Source organism: Dasypus novemcinctus, chromosome 7 (genome assembly GCF_030445035.2).
Source record: "Dasypus novemcinctus isolate mDasNov1 chromosome 7, mDasNov1.1.hap2, whole genome shotgun sequence".
Lineage (NCBI taxonomy): Eukaryota > Metazoa > Chordata > Mammalia > Cingulata > Dasypodidae > Dasypus > Dasypus novemcinctus.
In genome coordinates, this window is record NC_080679.1 from 137,091,067 (window position 1) to 137,109,769 (window position 18,703).

Sequence of the window (18,703 nt, forward strand, 5' to 3'; positions counted from 1 at the left end):
CCATTAGGAAAAAAATTCATTTCATAAATATATACTCAGTCTGTATTTTATTATCCTTCTAAAGCTATAAATATTTCAGTAGTTTGTATAGTGGTTGAGTAGTTAAAAAGAATGAGATAAAGCCTTGGAAAAAATGAATTAGATTCTTAACAATGCTATAGGAAAACACTAACAGATTTAGTGCTGGGGGAAAGCACAATAAGAAAATCTACTCTGTGTTCTCAATTTCTATCATTGCCAACATGATCAACAACTCACTTCTTCTGACAGTCCTAATCTAAGCCATGATCCATAGACCAGCTAAAAATCAGTGAGATCTTGGTATAGTATTAAACAAGATGTCTTCTACCTGGAGGGTGTACAACCAAATCACACAGAGACCACAGGACTCTGGTCCAATGTTACATGGGCATTGGTGCAAAAGTGTGCATGTGTCTGGTAAGTCGTATCTAGCGATTCCCTTCGGTCTACTTCTGCTGCTGCCCTCTCTCTGTTTCTGCTTCTTCCTCAGGTCACCTTCTTGGAATCTTGCTGAATAAATGGAGGGATCCCAGCTGCTGGTGACCTGAGATTTATCTTGTTCATCATCTTCCTCATAAATACGATTAGAAACATGTTTGGGTAAAGTGGCAGGTCTGTGAGACTTCAGCAAGTGGACACGGGCTACTTGGGAAGGTAGGGCATTTTGTCCTCTTCACCTGCATTCTTCTGCAAAGGCTTCTTCAACTGCTACACCATTTTTTAAAAATTGTAAGTACTTATTAAAATACACGCATATGCACGCATGTTACAATGTATACAAAATATTTTTTTAGCCTAATCACTTTATTTTTGTAAATATGTTTTTTATTTATTTTTAAAAGACACTTAAATTACATAAAATGTTGCATTAAAAAAAAATAAGGGATTCCCATATGCCCACTTCCGCACACCTTCCACTTTTCCCCACATTAATAACTTGTTTCATTAGTGTGGCACATTCATTGCAATTGATGAACACGTTTTGGAGCACTGCTACACAGCATGGATTATAGTTTACATCCAAGTTTACACTCTCTCCCATCCAATTCTGTAGGTTATGGCAGGATATATAGTGGCCTGTATCTGTCATTGCAATGTCATTTCCAAGTCCTGAAAATGCTCCCATATTACCCCTTTTTTTCCCTCTCCCTGACTTCAGCACCTCCAGTGGTCACTGCCTCCACATCAATGATATAATTTCTTCCATTGCTAGAATCACAATAAGTCTACAGTAGAATACCAGTAAGTCCACTCTAGTCCATATATTATCCCCAATCCTGACGATTCTGAGATGGTGATGCCCACTCCACCTCTAATGGAGAGGGGGCTTCAGTCCCACATTCTTTCTTGATCATTCTTAGTAAGTCTCTTGGTTATGATTTCTCTGTCATTAACTATTTTAGTAGAAGTTGATATAGAAATGTTGTCGATCCTGTTACCACTAAAGGATGTTAAAGAATGAAGACCCCCATGCCCCAATGAAACAATGAAGTAAATTCTGTATCAAAAGATAAATATCTACCTCCAAAAGATGGAAAACCACTGAACATAGAGAAAAAAGATCCTCTGCCCCTACTTCTGGTTCCATGGAGGTCTCTTCATTTTCCAAAAAAAAATCCTCAAATGAAAAGAAGTCAAATGAAAATGGGTCCCTTACACTAAAAAAATTCCCTGAATACATCATCTAGATTTCAGAATGTAAAGCTAAACTGAAGTGGGCTGTCAAAATGACTCCCACATTCACCACCACCATTTAATCCTTCTTTGCCTATGTGTCATAGATGCCCTGTTTTTTAGCATCTGATAACACCTCATATGCCTCAGCTACTTGTTACAATTTTCTCTCTGCTTCTTTCTTTATTCTCAGGATTTTTATCAGGATGTCACTTCAGTGCCAATTTGTGATATGCCTTTAAAAAAAAAAAAGACCTATTTTTTATTTATTTCTCTCCCCTTCTCTCCCCCCCCCCCCCCCCACCCAGTTGTCTGCTCTCTCTGTCCATTCGCTGTGTGTTCTTCTGTGACTGCTTCTATCCTTATCAGCAGCACCGGGAATCTGTGTTTCTTTTTGTTGCATCATCTTGTGTCAGCTCTCTGTATGTGCGGTGCCATTCCTGGGCAGGCTGCATTTTCTTTTGCGCTGGGTGGCTCTCCTTACGGGGCGCACTCCTTGCGTGTGGGGCTCCCGTAAGCGGGGGACACCCCTGCGTGGCACAGCACTCCTTGCGCGCATCAGCACTGCTCGTGGGCCAGCTCCACACGGGTCGAGGAGGCCCAGGGTTTGAACCGCGGACCTCCCATGTGGTAGACGGATGCCCTAACTGCTGGGCCAAGTCCACTTCCCATGATATGGCTCTTTAATATCCACAGGTGAGGGATGCCTCTGCATGCCTAGAACTTAAGTAATTCACCGTGTTTTAACAGATTGTTGGAACAAGTCCTTAGGAGGTTGGCAGCCAGGGGCAGGAAAGGGACCGGCTGGGCAGCGGGGCCCATGGTCTTCTCTCAGCTCCATCAAGCCTGGCCCCGGTGGCAGCGGTGGTGGCGATTTCTCATGCTTTCCTTTCTCCACATAATATTCTTATTTCATTCTATTTTATTAAACTTAATGTGTTCTACAATTCTATAAAGGGGAGAGGATGTGGCTCAAGTAGTCGTGTCCCTGCAACCCACATGGAAGGTCCTAGGTTTGGTTCCGGTGCCTCCTAAAGAGAAAAACAAACAGACAATGAGCGGAAAAACAACAAGCAGACAACGAGCACAAGCAATGAGCAAACAGACGAGGGAGCCATCTGGGAGCGGGCGTGGGGGGTTCCATAAAGCAGAAGTCTGGATTTTGCTTCACGATATCAAGAACCATTTAACTATGAACATTTATGTAGTGCTTTGCGAGCCTGTTGTGCTTTCTTTGTTTTTTTTCCATTAAAGGTATACTTTATTTTAAATTAAAGTTAATAGATCACAGGAATGTTACCTTAAAAAACATTAAAAAAAACCAACATAAGAGGTTCTCATATAACCCATTCCCCATTTTTCTTAGTATACACCGATATTTTTTAGGGCCCTTAAAACTCAATCTTTGGGAAAAAAAAGACATTTCTCCAAAGATATACAAATGCCAATAAGCACAAGGAAACATGCTCAATATTATTAGGGAAATGCAAATCAAAACCACAATGAGATACCACTTCACACACACTAGAATGGCTATTGTTTTAAAAAAAGAAAGTAATAAGTGTTGGTGAGGACACGGAGAAATTGGCATGCTGATACATTGTTGGTGGGAAGGTAAAGTGAAGCAGCCCCTATGAAGTCAGTTGGGTGGGTCCTTAGAAAGTTGAACACAGAATTACTATGTGACCTGGCCATCTCACTTCTTATTATATACCCAAAGTAACTGAAAGCAGAAACTTGAACAGATATTTGTATACCAATGTTTACAGTAGTATACAATGTTCACAATACCTAAAGGGTGGAAGCAGCCATAGTGTCCGTCAACAGAAGAATAGATAAACATAATGTGGCATATACGCATGGTATAATATTATTCGACCATAGGAAGAAATGAAGTTGGAGCAGGTATAGCTCAGTGACTGAGTGCCTGCTTCCCATGTAAGAGGTCCAGGGTTCAATCCCCAGTGCCTCCTAAAAAAAAGAAAAAAGAAATGAAATTCCAACAAGGATGAATCTTAAAGACATCATGTTGCATAAAATAAGCCAGACACAAAAAGAAAAATATTGTATGATCTCGCTTAAATGATACACCTAGAATAAGGAAATTTGTACAGATAATAGATCACAGGTTACAGGAGATGGTGGAGTGAGGGTTAGGGAGACTTATTGCTTAATGAGTACAGAGTTTCTATTTGGAGTGATAAAAAAATGTTGTGGTAATGGGCAATGGGTGATTGTTGCATAATATTGTGAATGTAACTGATAGCACTGATTGTATGCATGAAAGTGGTTAAGATGGGAAATTTTGAATTGTGTATTTGTTACAACAATAAAAAAATTTTAAAAATCTACCTTTGGACCTATGTGAAATAATTTCAAATTAATATTTTATTGAGCTCTGGAAATAAACGAGGACTACCCAAATGAGAAAAAGCAAAGGATATTTTTTCAGAGGTTGCTATAGCAAAGAAGTCAGCCACCATTACTTGCAATCGGGAGAGACTCAAAGACTGTCAGAGGTGTGGGAAGGCTTCACAGCGTAGAGCAAAGACTTTAGGCGTGCCCTGATTAGAGGCTGTGGTCCCAAGGAAGCTAGAGACCTGCTAACTAGAAGCAGAGCATCCCATGTGATTGGCTAGGGAATCATAATTGGCTTTCTCTGGTTGAGCTTGAGTTGGAAGCAGAGAAGAAAATTAGGGAAATTGTCAGTTATTGACCAAGTCTTCATTATCGTGGGCTGATTACTAAAGAGGTTATGGTTAACTTCCTGGATGATTTGCTACAAAAATTGTGATGTCACTTCTCAGGATGGTTGCTGGGTTGGAGTTCCATTTTTCTTTTATTCTAATTTTTTAATTAATGAAGTTGAATTTTTGTATGTTTATTTGCCTTTCATTTTTCTCCTTAGGTGTATTATCTTTTCTTGTCCTTTCACACCATTCATCTATGGTTTTTAAAAATTTATTATGGGGAAGTGGACATGGCTCAAGTGATAGAGCATCTGCCTACCATATGGAGGGTCCAGGGTTTGACACCCAGGACCTTCTGACGGGTGTGGAGCTGGCCCATGTGCAATGTTGCCACGTGCCACACAGGGGTGTCTCCTGTGTAGGGGTGCTCCACACGCAAGGAGTGCGCCCCACAAGGAGAGCCACCCCACGTGGAAAAAAGTGCTGCCTGCCCAGGAGTGGTGCTGCACACAGGGAGAGCTGACGCAGCAAGATGATGCAACAAAAAAACTGACACAGTTTCCCAGTGCCGCATGACAAGAATGCAAGCCGACACAGAAGAACACACAGTGAATGGACACAGAGAGCAGATGGGGGGGGGGGGGGGCGCGGGGAAGGGGAGAGAGATAAAATATATCTTTAAAAAAATTTATTATGGTAAAATATGTATAACAAAAATTGCCATTTTAAGTGTATAATTCAGTGGCATTAATTACATTCACAATTTTGTGCAACCATTACCACTACATATCTTTGAAACATTTTAATGATCCCAAACAGAAGCTTTGTACCATTAAGCATTAACTCTCCACTTTACTGTCCCCAGCATCTTATTACTTCTAATCAACTTTCTGTGACTATGAATTTGCCTATTCTAGATATTTCACATTCTCAGAATCATACAATATTTTTCCTTTTGTGTCTGGGTTATTTCACTTAGCATAATTTTTCAAGGTTCATCCCTGTTACAGTGTATATAAGAACCTCATTCCTTTTTTTTTTTGGTTGAATACTATTCCACTGTTTTGAATCCCTGTTTTCAGATCTTTTGGCTCGACACTTAGGAGTGGATTTGCAGGGTCTTATGATAATTCTCTGTTTAACTTTCTGAGGAACTATCAAATTGTTGTCCATAGTAGATGCACCATTTACATTCCCACCAACAGTACATGAGGGTTCCAGTTTCTCCACATCCTTTATAGTACTTGTAATTGTCTTCATTGTTATTACAGCCGTCTTAGTGGGTGTGAAGCCTTTTGTCATTGTGGTTTTGATTTGCACTTTCATTATTACTAACAATGTTGAGCATTTCCGTGTGCTTATTGACCATTTGTATATCTTCTTTGGTGAAATATTTATTCAAGTCTTCTGCCCATTTTTATTTGGTTTGTTTGTTTTTTGAATTATTATTGAGTAGTAAGTATTCTTTATATAATCTGGATACAAGTTCATTATTGGACTGTGGGTTGTCTTTTCACTTCTTGATGGTGTCTTTTGAAGCAAAAAACAGTTTTCAGTTTTGATTAAATCCAATTTATCAATGTTCTTTTTATCACTTGTGCTTTTAAGATCATATCTTATAGCTAAGAAATTGTCTAAACCCAGATCATGAAGACAAAATCCTATGTTTTCTTCCGAGATGTTATGGTTTTAGTTCTTACATTTAGATCTCTAGCCCATTTTGAGTTAATTTTTGTGTATACATATGAAGAAGGGGTCCAATTTCTTTTGCATATGGATATCCAGTTGTCCCAACACTGTTGAAGACTATCCTTTCTCCATTGGAGTGCCTTGACACTCTTGTTAAAAATCAGTTCGAAGACTCAAAAGTTTCTCTGCAGGAACTCTACTTCAACTCTGCAAGCACTCCGAGCCTTCAGTGGTCCTGGGCTCCTGGAGCAGAGTCGCAGCCTGCCCAGAACAGCCTCCAGCCCTGGCGATGCCCTCGTCCATGGGGTCAGGGCACCCCAGAACATGGCTCGTCCACACCCTCACCCCTGCTCCCGGCTGCAGCAAGCACAGTTTCTGCTGACAGTCCTGATAATTGTGCAGTGCTCTTCTTGGAATCTGTATACCAGACAGTTAGAATTTTCATAGTACAAGAGCGTAACTGTTCCTCGCAGTGGGAGAACTTTTATCACGGATGTGGAGGCAGTGGCCACCAGAGGTCCCGAGGGGAGGGAGAGGGAACAATAGGTGTAATTTGGGGGCATTTTTTTGGACTTGGCAATTATCCTGAATGACATTTCAATGACAATACAGGCCATTGTATATCATATAATAACTTGCAAAAACGTGTGGGAGAGTGTAAAATACAATACTATAAACTAGAGTATATAAACTATAATCATTGCTTAGTGACAATGCTCCAAGATGTGTTCATCAATGACAAGTGTACCACACTAGCGAAGGATGCTGCTGATGCAGGAAAGCGTGGGAGGACTAGGCAGCAGGGCATATAGGAATCCCCTATAATTTGGGGTAACATTTATGTAATCTAAGTTTCTTTTAAAAAATAAAAATAAAAAGTGTATTTTTAAAAAAGTGTAACTGTGGACTACAAAAAAATAATGACTATTGTATATTTTCTTTCCTCTATGAAGGCCATCAGCAGATATTTGTTCAGTATTATGCCTCCAGCATGTTAGCATTGTTTCCTTTTGGTTTCTGGTTTTGTATTCGTAGCTGTACAACATCACCATGTTCAGCTGTAAACTCTACTTTTTATTTCTTTTTGTCCACGGTTTCTGTCTTGTCTCTGCTGGACTTTTGAGCCTTCCTGTGTCAGCCATTTGCAGCTTTTTGCTTCATTCATTTCTGTACTCTTGACCCCATTCGGCATCATGGATGGTGGTAACTTTAAACATTCTGTTCCCATGTCAATCAGTGAAGATAAATGCAACCTTGATTTTGGTCAGAAAAAACAAAAGTCAATTGATTATAAATATAAGGATTTATTTCAGGATGCTGAATTCTATTCCATTGGTATGTTCATCTCTCCTTCTGCCAGAACCACCTTGTCTTGCTTACCATATCTTAGCATTAAATTTTAGTATTGGAATGTGTGATTCCTCCAATATAGTTGTCAAGATTGTTTCCACTATTCTGGGTTTTTTGATCAGCTTGTCAATTTCTGCAAAGATGTCCAGCTGTGATTATGATAAGAATTGGGTTAAATTTGTAGATCTGGGAAGTATTTGGAAGTATTGTCATCTTAACAAGATTAATTCCTGATCCATGAACATAGTATGTCTTTCCATTTATTAGGTCTTTAATCTATTTCTTTCAACAATGTTTTGCAGAGCTCAGTTTACAAGTCTCGCACTTCTTTTGTTAAATTTATTCCTAAGTATTTTATTCTTTTTCTATTCTACTGTGAATAGAATTGTTTTCTTAATTTCATTTTCAGATTGTTCATGGCTACTGTACAGAAATACAATTGATTTTTTAAAAAATTTATTTATTTCTCTCCCCTCCCCACCCACCCCAGTTGTCTGTTCTCTGTGTCTATTTGCTGGGTCTTCTTTGTCCGCTTCTGTTGTTGTCAGCGGCTGGGGAATCTGTGTTTCTTTTTGTTGCATCATCTTGTTGCGTCAGCTCTCCATGTGAGCGGCACCATTCCTGGGCAGGCTGCACTTTCTTTCGCGCTGGGCGGCTCTCCTTACGGGGCGCACACCTTGCGCATGGGGCTCCCCTATGTGGGGACACCCCTGCGTGGCAGAGCACTCTTTGCATGCATCAGCACTGCACATGGGCCAGCTCCACATGGGTCAAGGAGGCCCAGGGTTTGAACCACAGACCTCCATGTGGTAGACGGACACCCTAACCACTGGGCCAAGTCCACTGCCTACGATTCATTTTTATACATTAATGTTTCATCCTGCAAGCATGTTGAATTCGTTTATTAGCTGTAGTAATTTTTAGTGTATTGCTTAGAGTTTTCTATGTACAGGTCATGTAACCTGGAAATAAAGATAGTTTTAATTTTTCCTCTCCAAACTGGATATCTTTATTTAATTTTCTTGCCTAATTGCCCTGGCTAGAACCTCCAATACAATGTTGAACAGAAGTAGTAAGACCTGACATATTTGTCTTGTTCTTGATCTTAGGGGAATAGCTTTATGTGTTTCACCATTAAGTAGTTGTGGGTTTTTCACAGATGCCCTATATCACAGAACTCTTTAATTTCTAGTCTGTTGACCCAATTATGTTTTGTCGATATTTTCAATAAATATAGTGCTATGATTAAAAATCATAAATATTTATGACCGTCAATCATAACCAGGGTGCCCCAGAATATATAAGGTAAATATTGGCAAAATTGAAGGGAGAAATATAAAATATATATTAATATTAATATATAATATATATTTGGAGACTTCAATACAGCATTCTTGTCTGTAGATAGAATGTCTAGACAGAGGATCAATAAGGAAACTGAAACTTGAATAATATGATAAATAAACTAGACTAATAGATATTTATAGAACATTGCACCCCAAACAACAGGATATATATTCTTCTCAAGTGCACATGGGTAGTTCTTCAGAATAGATCACATGTTGGGTAACAAAACAAGTCTCAATAAATTTAAAAAGATTGAAATTATACAAAAAACTTCTCTGGCCATAAAGGAACAAAGCTGGAAATCAAAAATAGGGAGAGAACTTGAAAACTGACAAATACATGTAAATTAAACAGCACTCTCTTAAATAATTTAATCAGTGGGTCAAAGAAGAAATTGGAAGAGAAATAGTGAATATCTCAAGATGAACAAAAATGAGAACACAACATATCAAAATTCACAGGATGCAGCAAAGGCAGTGAAGAGTGGGAAATTTATAGCCCTCAACACTTACATTAAAAAGAAGAGCTAACTGCACACCAGGGGGAACAAGAAAAAAAGAACAGTAATCTAATCCAAAAGCAAGTGGAAGGAAAGAAATAGCAAAGAGGAAAGCAGAAATATATGACATTGAGAAAAAATAGAGAAAATTAACAAAATTAAAAGTTCATTCTTTGAGAAGGTCAATAAAATTAATATACCCTAACCTAGACTGATGAAGAGAAAAAGAGAAGATGCAAATACATAAAATCAGAAATGAGAGGGGGCATTACTACTGATCTGACCAAAATAAAAGAGCTCATAAGAGGATACTATGAACCCATACATCACCAAACTACAGAATTTAGATGAAAAGGACAAATTCCTAGAAACACACGAACAACCTACACTGACTTCAAAAAAAAAAAAAAAAATCCCAAGTAAAGATATCAAAACAGTCCTCAAAAAATTCCCAAAATGAAAAGCCCAGGACTAGATGGCTTCACAGGTGAATTCTACTAATCATTCAAAGAAAACTTACTATCATTCTTGTTCAAACTCTTCAAACAGTTGAACAGGAAGGAATTCTACCCAACTCATTCTATGAAGCCAACATCATTCAAAGCAAGATAAAGGTGCTATGAAAAAGAAAAGTACATACCAATTTCTCTAATGAATACAGATGCAAAACTCCTCAGCAAAATATTTGCTAATCTAATCCAAAAGCACATTAAAGGAATTGTACACCATGATCAAGTGGGTTTTATCCCAGGTATGCAAGGGTGGTACAACACAAGTAAACCAATCAGTGTAATAAACCACATTAACAAGTCAAAGATGAAAAATCACATGATCTTATCTATTGGTGCAGAAGAGGTATTTGACAAAATACAACACCCTTTCTTGATAAAAACATTCTGAAATCTAGGAACAGAAGGGAACCTTCTCAACAGGATAAAGTGTATATATGAAAAACCCATAGTCAACATTGTACAAAATAGTGAAACACTGAAAAACTTTCCTTCTGTGATCAGGAACAAGACAACTGCTATTCTATATTGTGCTAGGGATTCTAGTTAGAGCAATTAGGAAAGAAAAAGAAACAAGGCACTCAAGTAGGAAAGGAAGAAGTAAAACTCTCAGTATTCACTGATGATATGATCTTATACCTAGAAAATCTGGAAAAATCCACAACAAAGCTACTGGAGGTAATAAGTTCAGTAAAGTGGAGGATACAAGATTAGTACTCACAAATCAGTAGCATTTCTTTACACTACTAATGAGAAATCTGAGGAGGAAGTTAGGGAAAAAATTCCATCTATAATAATAAATAATCAAATATTTAGTAATAAACTAAGGACATAAAGGACCCATATTTTAAAAACTACAAAGCGGGAAACGGACTTGGCCCCCTGGTTAGGGCGTCCGTCTACCACATGGGAGGTCCGTGGTTCAAGCCCCGGGCCTCCTTGACCCGTGTGGAGCTGGCCCATGCGCAGTGCTGATGATGTGCACAGGGAGTGCCGTGCCACACAGCGGTGTCCCCCGCACGGGGGAGCCCCACGCGCAAGGAGTGCGCCCTGTAAGGAGAGCCGCCCAGCGCGAAACAAAGTGCAGCCTCCCCAGGAATGGGGCCGCCCACACTTCCCATGCCGCTGACGACAACAGAAGCGGACAAGGAAACAAGACGCAGCAAATAGACTCAGAGAACGGACAACCAGGGGAGAGTCTAAAAGAAATCAAAGAAGACCTAAATATATAGAAGGACATTCTGCATTTGTAGATTGGAAGACTAAATATTATTGAGATGTCAGTTCTACCCAAATTCAACACAGTCACAATAAAAACTCTAATACCTTTTTTTTAAGAAAAGGAAAAGCCAGTTATCAAATTTATTTGGAAGAGCACACAACCACAAATAGCCAAAAATATATTTGAATAGAAGAACAAAGTTGGAGGACTCTCACCTCCTGACTTTAAAGCATATTATTTAGCTACAGTGGTAAAAACAATACAAAACTGCATAATAATGGCATAGAGATAGACAGATTGACCAATGGAACTGAATTGAGATTTCAGAAACTGAATTGAGATTTCAGAAGTAGGCCCACACATCTATGATCAAGTGATTTCCCTCCCCCCACCCCCGACACCCTGGTTGTCTGTTCTCTGTGTCTGTTTGCTGCGTCTTCTTCTTTGTCCGCTTCTGTTGTTGTCAGCGACATGGGAATCTGTGTTTCTTTTTGTTGCGTCATCTTGTGTCTGCTCTCCATGTGGGCAACGCCGTTCTTTTGTGCTGGGTGGCTCTCCTTACCAGGCGCACTCCTTGTGCGTGGGGCTCCCCTACGCGGGGGACACCCCTGCGTGGCAGGGCACTCCATGCGCGCATCAGCACTGCACATGGACCAGCTCCACATGGGTCAAGGAGTCCCGGGGTTTGAACCACGGACCTCCCATGTGGTAGACGGACGCCCTAACCACTGGGCCAAGTCCACTTCCCTGATTAAGTGATTTTTGACAAGGCTATCAAACCCAGCCAGCTTGGTCAGAACATTCTATTCAACAAATGGTGCTGGGAGAATTCGATAGCCATATCCAAAGGAAAGAAAGATGACTCCTATACAAAAATGAACTCAAATGGATCAAAGGCCTAGAACCATAAAACTCCTGGAAGAAAATGTAGGGAAACATCTTCAATATCTTGTGGTTGGTAGTGGTTTCTTAAACCTTACACCCAAAGCACGAGCAATAAAAGAAAAAATGGATAATTGAGACTTCCTCAGAAATAAACATGTTTTCACTTCAAATGACTTTGTCAGGAATTTGAAAAGGCAGCCTACTCAATGGGAAAAAAATATTTTGAAACCATATATCCAATATGAGTTTGCTTTCCATGTTATATGAAGAGATTATACAACTCAATGAAAAAAAAAAAAAGGCAAGCAACCCATCTTAAAATGGGCAAAAGACTTGAATAGACACTTTTCCAAAGAGGAAATACAAATGACAAAAAAGCACATGAAAATATCAACATCACTAGCTATTAGGGAAATGCAGATAAAAATTACAATAAGATATCATTTCACACCTTTAGAATGGCCATTATTTAAAACTAGAAAACTACAGGTGCTGGAGAGGATGTAGAGAAATAGGAACGCTCCTTTACTGTTGGTGTGAATGTAGAACAGTGTAACCACTGTGGACATGAATTTTTGAAGGGGACGCTATGCATTCTAATACTCCATCTAATATTAGTTCCATTACACCCACTCTATGCCACTGAACAAACACTACTTGCACATTCACAGTGTGCTCATTAACAACCACTCTTTAACATGTACTGTGTGTGATTCAACTACTCTTTGCACACTCATTCTACCCCATCTCTCACTCATTGCGTACACACATCATGCAATTAAACTTCTTTTTCACACCTGTTGTATGCTAGTTAAAAGTCATTCTTTACATATTCACTGTATGTGACTCAAATACCACTCATTACACCTCTCCTTTACCACCCAACGTTCATCTCTGGCATACCCAATATTTTCCATTACAAAACTTTTGCACACTAATTATTTGTATCTCGACACTATGTTTATGATCACAATTCCACACCATCAGATCCCACTCCTTTAACTCCCATTCTGTGCAATTGAACAGTCACTCTTTACAGACTGAAGGGTGCTATTTAACAACCACTCTTTGCATACTCACTGTTTGCAATTCATTAGCCACTGTATTCACAGTCTTTTCCATCATTAATATCCTTTCTTTCACACCTAATCCGTGCCATTCATGAATCTTGCCCACTCACTGGGTGCTATTTATCAACCACTGGAATGCACACTGGTGCAATTCAACAAGGACTCTGCCCACTAATCTGTGTCATCCAAAACCCACTCTTTCACAACCATTATCTATTCATGAATGAATCTTTGCACACCTACTGTTTGCTATTCAAACACCACTCTATTCAGTCCCTCTGCTCCTTCAAACTTACATTCCTTGAACACTCTCTACATAATTGAACAATGAAGTCTTTCGCTCTCCCTATCTGCTCTTGAACACTCTTAACGCACTCACTGTTTGTGATTCAACTACCACATACATCTGTACCATCTAACTTCAACTATGGCAAATGTTTTTCTGCCATTCCATAATGACACTTTGCATAATTACTGTTTCCATTACCAAACCTTGCACATCCATTCTGCGTCATCTAACTTCTATTTCTTGGATACTCTCTCTGTGTCATTTAAATATTACTCTCACACACACTCACTTTCAGCAACTCAAAACCACTGTTTTTTTCTCCTGGGCTGCCAAAAGCAACATATCAGAAATGGGTTGGCTTTTACAGTGGAGATTTATTGGCTTACAAGCTTACAGTTCTGAGACTAAGAACAATATCCAAATCAAAACCTCATCAGGTGATGTTTTCTCCCTAAAGACTGGCTGCCAGTGATCCTGGACTCCTTTGTCGCATGGCAAGGCATATGGTGGTATCTGCTGGTCTCTCCCTTCTCCTCCCAGTTTTGTTGCTTTCAGCTTCTGGCTTGCGTGGCTTTCTCTCTATAGTCATCCCATTTATAAAAGCCTCCAGGAAGAGGATTAAACCCACCCTGGGCCATGCCTCACTGAAGTAACCTAATCTAAAGGTCTTAACTGAAGTAACCTAATCAAAAGTTCCTACCACATGATTTTCTGGGGGGCACATTCAACTTCAAGCCATCACAACTACTATTTTCTCATCCATTTGGCAACAACCAATATCAAATCCTTGCTGTGGCAGCTTGAGATTATTTTATGAATCCCAAAAAGAGAAATATTATGTTTTCAAACTAATCTATTCTGGGTGTAATACCCTTGATTACATTAAATACAGTCGAGAGGACTTAGATTAGATTATGTTAGGGCTTTTTATTTTCCAATGCCAGTAAACTGTGATTCAGGTTAGGCCCATGTGGCAATGGTGAGAAAGTATCTCTTCTGATGCCTAGGTTTGGACATTTCATGGCCTTGGAACTGTAAGCTTTTACTCCCAATAATTTTCTTTTATAAAAGCCAACAGATTGCTGGTACTTTGCATTGGCAGCACTTTGGCAAACTAAAACACTTACCTTGTGTTACTCAGCAATGATTTCCTCCCTCAATTAGAGGTGAAGTGGGCATCAAGATCCCAGAATCCTCAGGATTGGTGAATAAAATATGGACTGGAGTGGGCTTACTGGTATTCCACTGTAGACTTACTGTGATTCTAGCAATGGAAGAAATTACATCATTGATGTGGAGATAGTGGCCACTGGAGGTGCTGAAGGCAGGGAGAGGGACAAAGAGGTGTAATATGGGGGCATTTTCAGGACTTGGAATTGTCCTGAGTGACATTGCACTGACAGATATGAGTCCTTATATACATGACCATAACTTACAGAATTGAGTGGAAGAGTGTAAACTACTATGTAAACTATAATCATACTTACTGGCAATGTTCCAAAAGGTATCCATCAATCACATGGAAGAAATTGTTAATGTGGGGAAAAGTGGAGGTGTAGGGAGTGGGGCATATGGGAATCCCTTATTTTTTTAATGTAATCTTAGTATCTTTTAAAAATAAATTTTAAAATATATTTAAAATGATTTTTTTTGGTATATTCACTGTGTGTGATCAAACAACCATATTTTGTACATTTTCTCTTCACAATCCACCTTCCTCCAATTCTGACTCCATCCTTGCCCTCAAACAATCATTCTGTGAACCCTGCTGTATTATTTTCAACAACCATTCTTTGCCCACCCACTGGGTGTAACTCGTCTACCACATTTTGCAAACTTGTCCTGAACCATCCAAATACCTATTCTTGTAAACCCTCTCTGAACCATTCAATAATCACCTAATTTGCAACAACTTTATGTGACTCACCACTCTTGGCACACTCATTCAGCACCATCCAACCTATACTCTTTGCACACCATCTCTTTTCAATTCAGTAATCATCCCCTACATACTCACTGACTGCAACTCAAGAGACATTCTTTGCACTCTCATGCACCATACACTTTCAAATCCTTGTACCCCAACTATTTGCTTTTCAACAACCACCTTTGTACATTCCATGTCTGTGATTTGGCTTTCAACAATGACTCCATGCACAATCACTGTGTGCTAATCAACAACCACTCCGCATATTCCTGCACGTAGTTCAACCACGACTATTTACTTATTATTTCTGCACCACTGAATTCCCACTCTCTAACACCCACTCTTTGTCACTGAACGATTAATGCTTGTAGACTCAGTGTGTGAAATTCAACAACCATTCTTTGCACATAGATCCTGCACCATCTAAATTCCACTCCTTGAATACATTCTGTACTGTTTAACAACCACGTTTGAACACTTGCTGTGTACTGTTAAAAAACTACCCTTTGCAATCTTCTAGAGTAATTCAGCAACCACTCTATATACTCATTTTACCATCTGTAGCAGTTTGATATTATTGATGAATTCCAAAAAGAAATGCTGGATTATGTTTATAAACCAATCTTTTCCTCTGGGAATATTAGATTACATGTGATTCAGAGGTTTACTTGATTAAGTAATCAGGTAAACCTCTTGTGCCAGTAGGGCATAAAAGACATGACACAGGACAGAGTTGGAGGGTTTTTGATGTTGGAGTTTGATGCTGGAGCCTTAAGCTGGAGCCCTGGGAAGTAAGCTCACAGAGGAAACAGAAACATCAAGCCCCAGGAAGAGAGAAACCTGAGCCCAGGAAAAAGAAGCCTGAGTAAGGGAGGAACCGAGAAAGCCTGAACCCTCACAGATGTCAGCAGCCATCTTGCTCCAACACATGGAAACAGACTTTGGTGAGGGAAGTAACTTATGCTTTATGGCCTGGTATCTGTAAGCTCCTACCCCAAATAAATACCCTTTATAAAAACCAACCGATTTCTGGATATTGACCTAGATCTGATGATGACTGTGAGTGGCATAGAGTGGGACTTCAAGACTGGAATTTGATAGAGAATGAGTGTGCTAAGAGTGGTTATAGAACTAAACACAGCGAGTGTTCAAAAAGTCATTGTTTAATAGCACACAGTAAGTAGACAATGCACCTGTATCTGTCATTGGAATGTCATTCAGGATAATTACCAAGTCCCCAAAATGCCCCCATATTACAACTATTTTCCCCTCTCCCTCTCCACAGAACCTCTGGTGGCCACTGCCTCCACATCAATGATAACAGTTCTTCGATTGCTAGAATCATAGTAAGTCTATAGTAAATAACAGTAAGTCTATTCTAGTCCATCCTTCATTCCCAAGTCCTCAGGATTCTGGGATGGTGATGCCCATTCTGGCTCTAATTGAGAAGGGATTTAGTTCTCTTGGGGCAGATGGATGGGACTATCTTGCTACCTGCACGTATTTTGATTATCACTCTTTGCATACTTGTTCAGCTCCATCCCACTTGCACTCTTGCACCCTCACTCTGTGCCATTCACAGTCATCATCAGATCTAGGTCAATATCCAGTTCAAAGTGAAATTCAAATCAGATAAAGAATAATGTCTTGTATAAGGTTAAGTTCCAGATCAAATTCAGTATCTGGGCTAGATATGAATCATTAAGAAAATTTTCATGATCAGGAAGACTATAAGGATCAATGTCAAGATAAACTACAAGTTCAAGAAAAGATCAAGAAAGGTCAAGTTCAAGTTTACAACTAGATATGCTAAGGCTGATGGTTAGGGTAAAGAAGTATAAAAGGCTCATGGTCAAAAACTAGTTTAAGGTCAAGTTCAAAGTCAATTTTGTCATCAGGTTAAGGTCAAGACTCAGTTCAAGTTGAACTCCAAATTCATGAAGGTCAGGGTCAAATTAAGGTCATGCTCATGATAACTTTCAAGACCATACTCAAAATTTGCTGTCAGAGGCAGGTGATAACGGTTAGAGCTGAATGAGGATGAATATAAGGTTAAGGACCAGAGTCAAAGGACAGATCAGGTTAAGTCATTTTGCGAGTCAGTGTCAGGTTCAAGGTCAAGTTCAAGGTCAAGATCAAAGACCAGGCTGACGGGAAGAACCAGAAGAGCCAAGACAAGTTTGAGGGTTAGGGCAAGGAGGGTGGAAGCCTGCGACAATGCTTGGGCCAGTTCCACAGCCAGCACCTTGGTCAGGAGGGTCATGAGAACCAGGCCGAGGAGGCAAGGATGAATGTCCGGTCCAGAGGAAGGACCATGGCTAGCATAAGGGCCAGGGCCAGAGCAAGGTCCAGGGGCAGTGCAGTGGCTAAGATAAAAGTGAGGGTCAAGGCCACAGTCAGGGCAAGGTCAAAAGTCAGGAGCAGAGCCAGGACCAGGGCAAGGACCTGTGTAAGCAGCAGACAAAGACTAAGCCAGGCTCAGGAACACGTCCAAGTCGGGGCCCCGCCCCCGCGCAAGCGTAGCCCCGCCCAGGCCCCGCCCCTGCGCAGAGCCGAGCCCCGCCCCTTCGGCCCCGCCGAGAACCGGCACCGCTCGGTGCTGCCCGTGGGAGCTCTCGCTCTCCACGGCGGAGTTTCACAATTTCATAATAATGAGTTTTTTAAATACTGCTTAATATGTGGATAGTCAGCAAAGAACGAACACCTGTAATATACATTGTACCTAACATAAGTAATGTTATTGACAGACAAAGCAAATAGCTCAGGGCACATGTGGACTGGAACTTCACTTTTACCCGGTTTGGTTTGGAATGAAATACCCACTTTGACCCGGTAAACCATCAAAATTCCCGGGACTGCTTCTCCCCCAGTTTAAAAAAAGCACAACTTTGTTCCCATACCGGGAGTCGAACCCGGGCCGCCTGGGTGAAAACCAGGAATCCTAACCGCTAGACCATATGGGAACTACGAGCAGCTCTCTTTCTCAGTCCGTATACATCATTTACGTCAGCTCTGCGTCTCGCGTCGCAAACTATTTCCGCTTCGTACTGGCGCATCCGGTCGGTCCGCCCAAGGGCCGCCCTTGCGAACTGCGCCTGCGCGCGCTCCGGGGACCCTCGCGCCTGGTTTGCAACCGCGGGGTCCGGGAATCAGTGCCTTCCCCAGGAAGTTCCCGGGACAACCCGAGCGAGGATGGGGGCTACGAGTGTCCGTGGCGCTGTACTGTTTGGAGAGGGCATGGTTCACCCGTAACACTCTTAAATGATTTGCCAACGAGGACCCAGGGAAGGCTTTGACGCCGACTGACTTGTAAGATCAAAGTGTAGAAACCGACCCGCGACTGGTGGCCACGGGACTACCTCTTCCCTTGCAAGTTATGGTCAGCGCAAAAACGGGACGTTCTTTATTCAGACGGTGCACTTCGTGGACAGATGGATGTTGTTCTCAAAGCCAGCCGTCTTTGGGGTAGGTAGGGGGGATGTCCTTTTCTTTTTTTAATCATCACGGGTTCCCGTTGAGCTCTTCCTTTAG

At 40.6% G+C, this 18,703-nt stretch overlaps 1 non-coding gene and 1 pseudogene across 1 annotated transcript; both read right to left on the reverse strand.

The window, feature by feature from the left end:
• Positions 1-1,099: 1,099 nt before the first annotated feature.
• LOC101434035 (dnaJ homolog subfamily B member 6-like) lies at positions 1,100-18,228 on the reverse strand (annotated as a pseudogene).
• On the reverse strand, positions 18,064-18,135 carry TRNAE-UUC (transfer RNA glutamic acid (anticodon UUC)). Its single transcript has one exon. It is a non-coding gene; the product is annotated as a tRNA-Glu (tRNA).
• Positions 18,229-18,703: the final 475 nt, after the last annotated feature.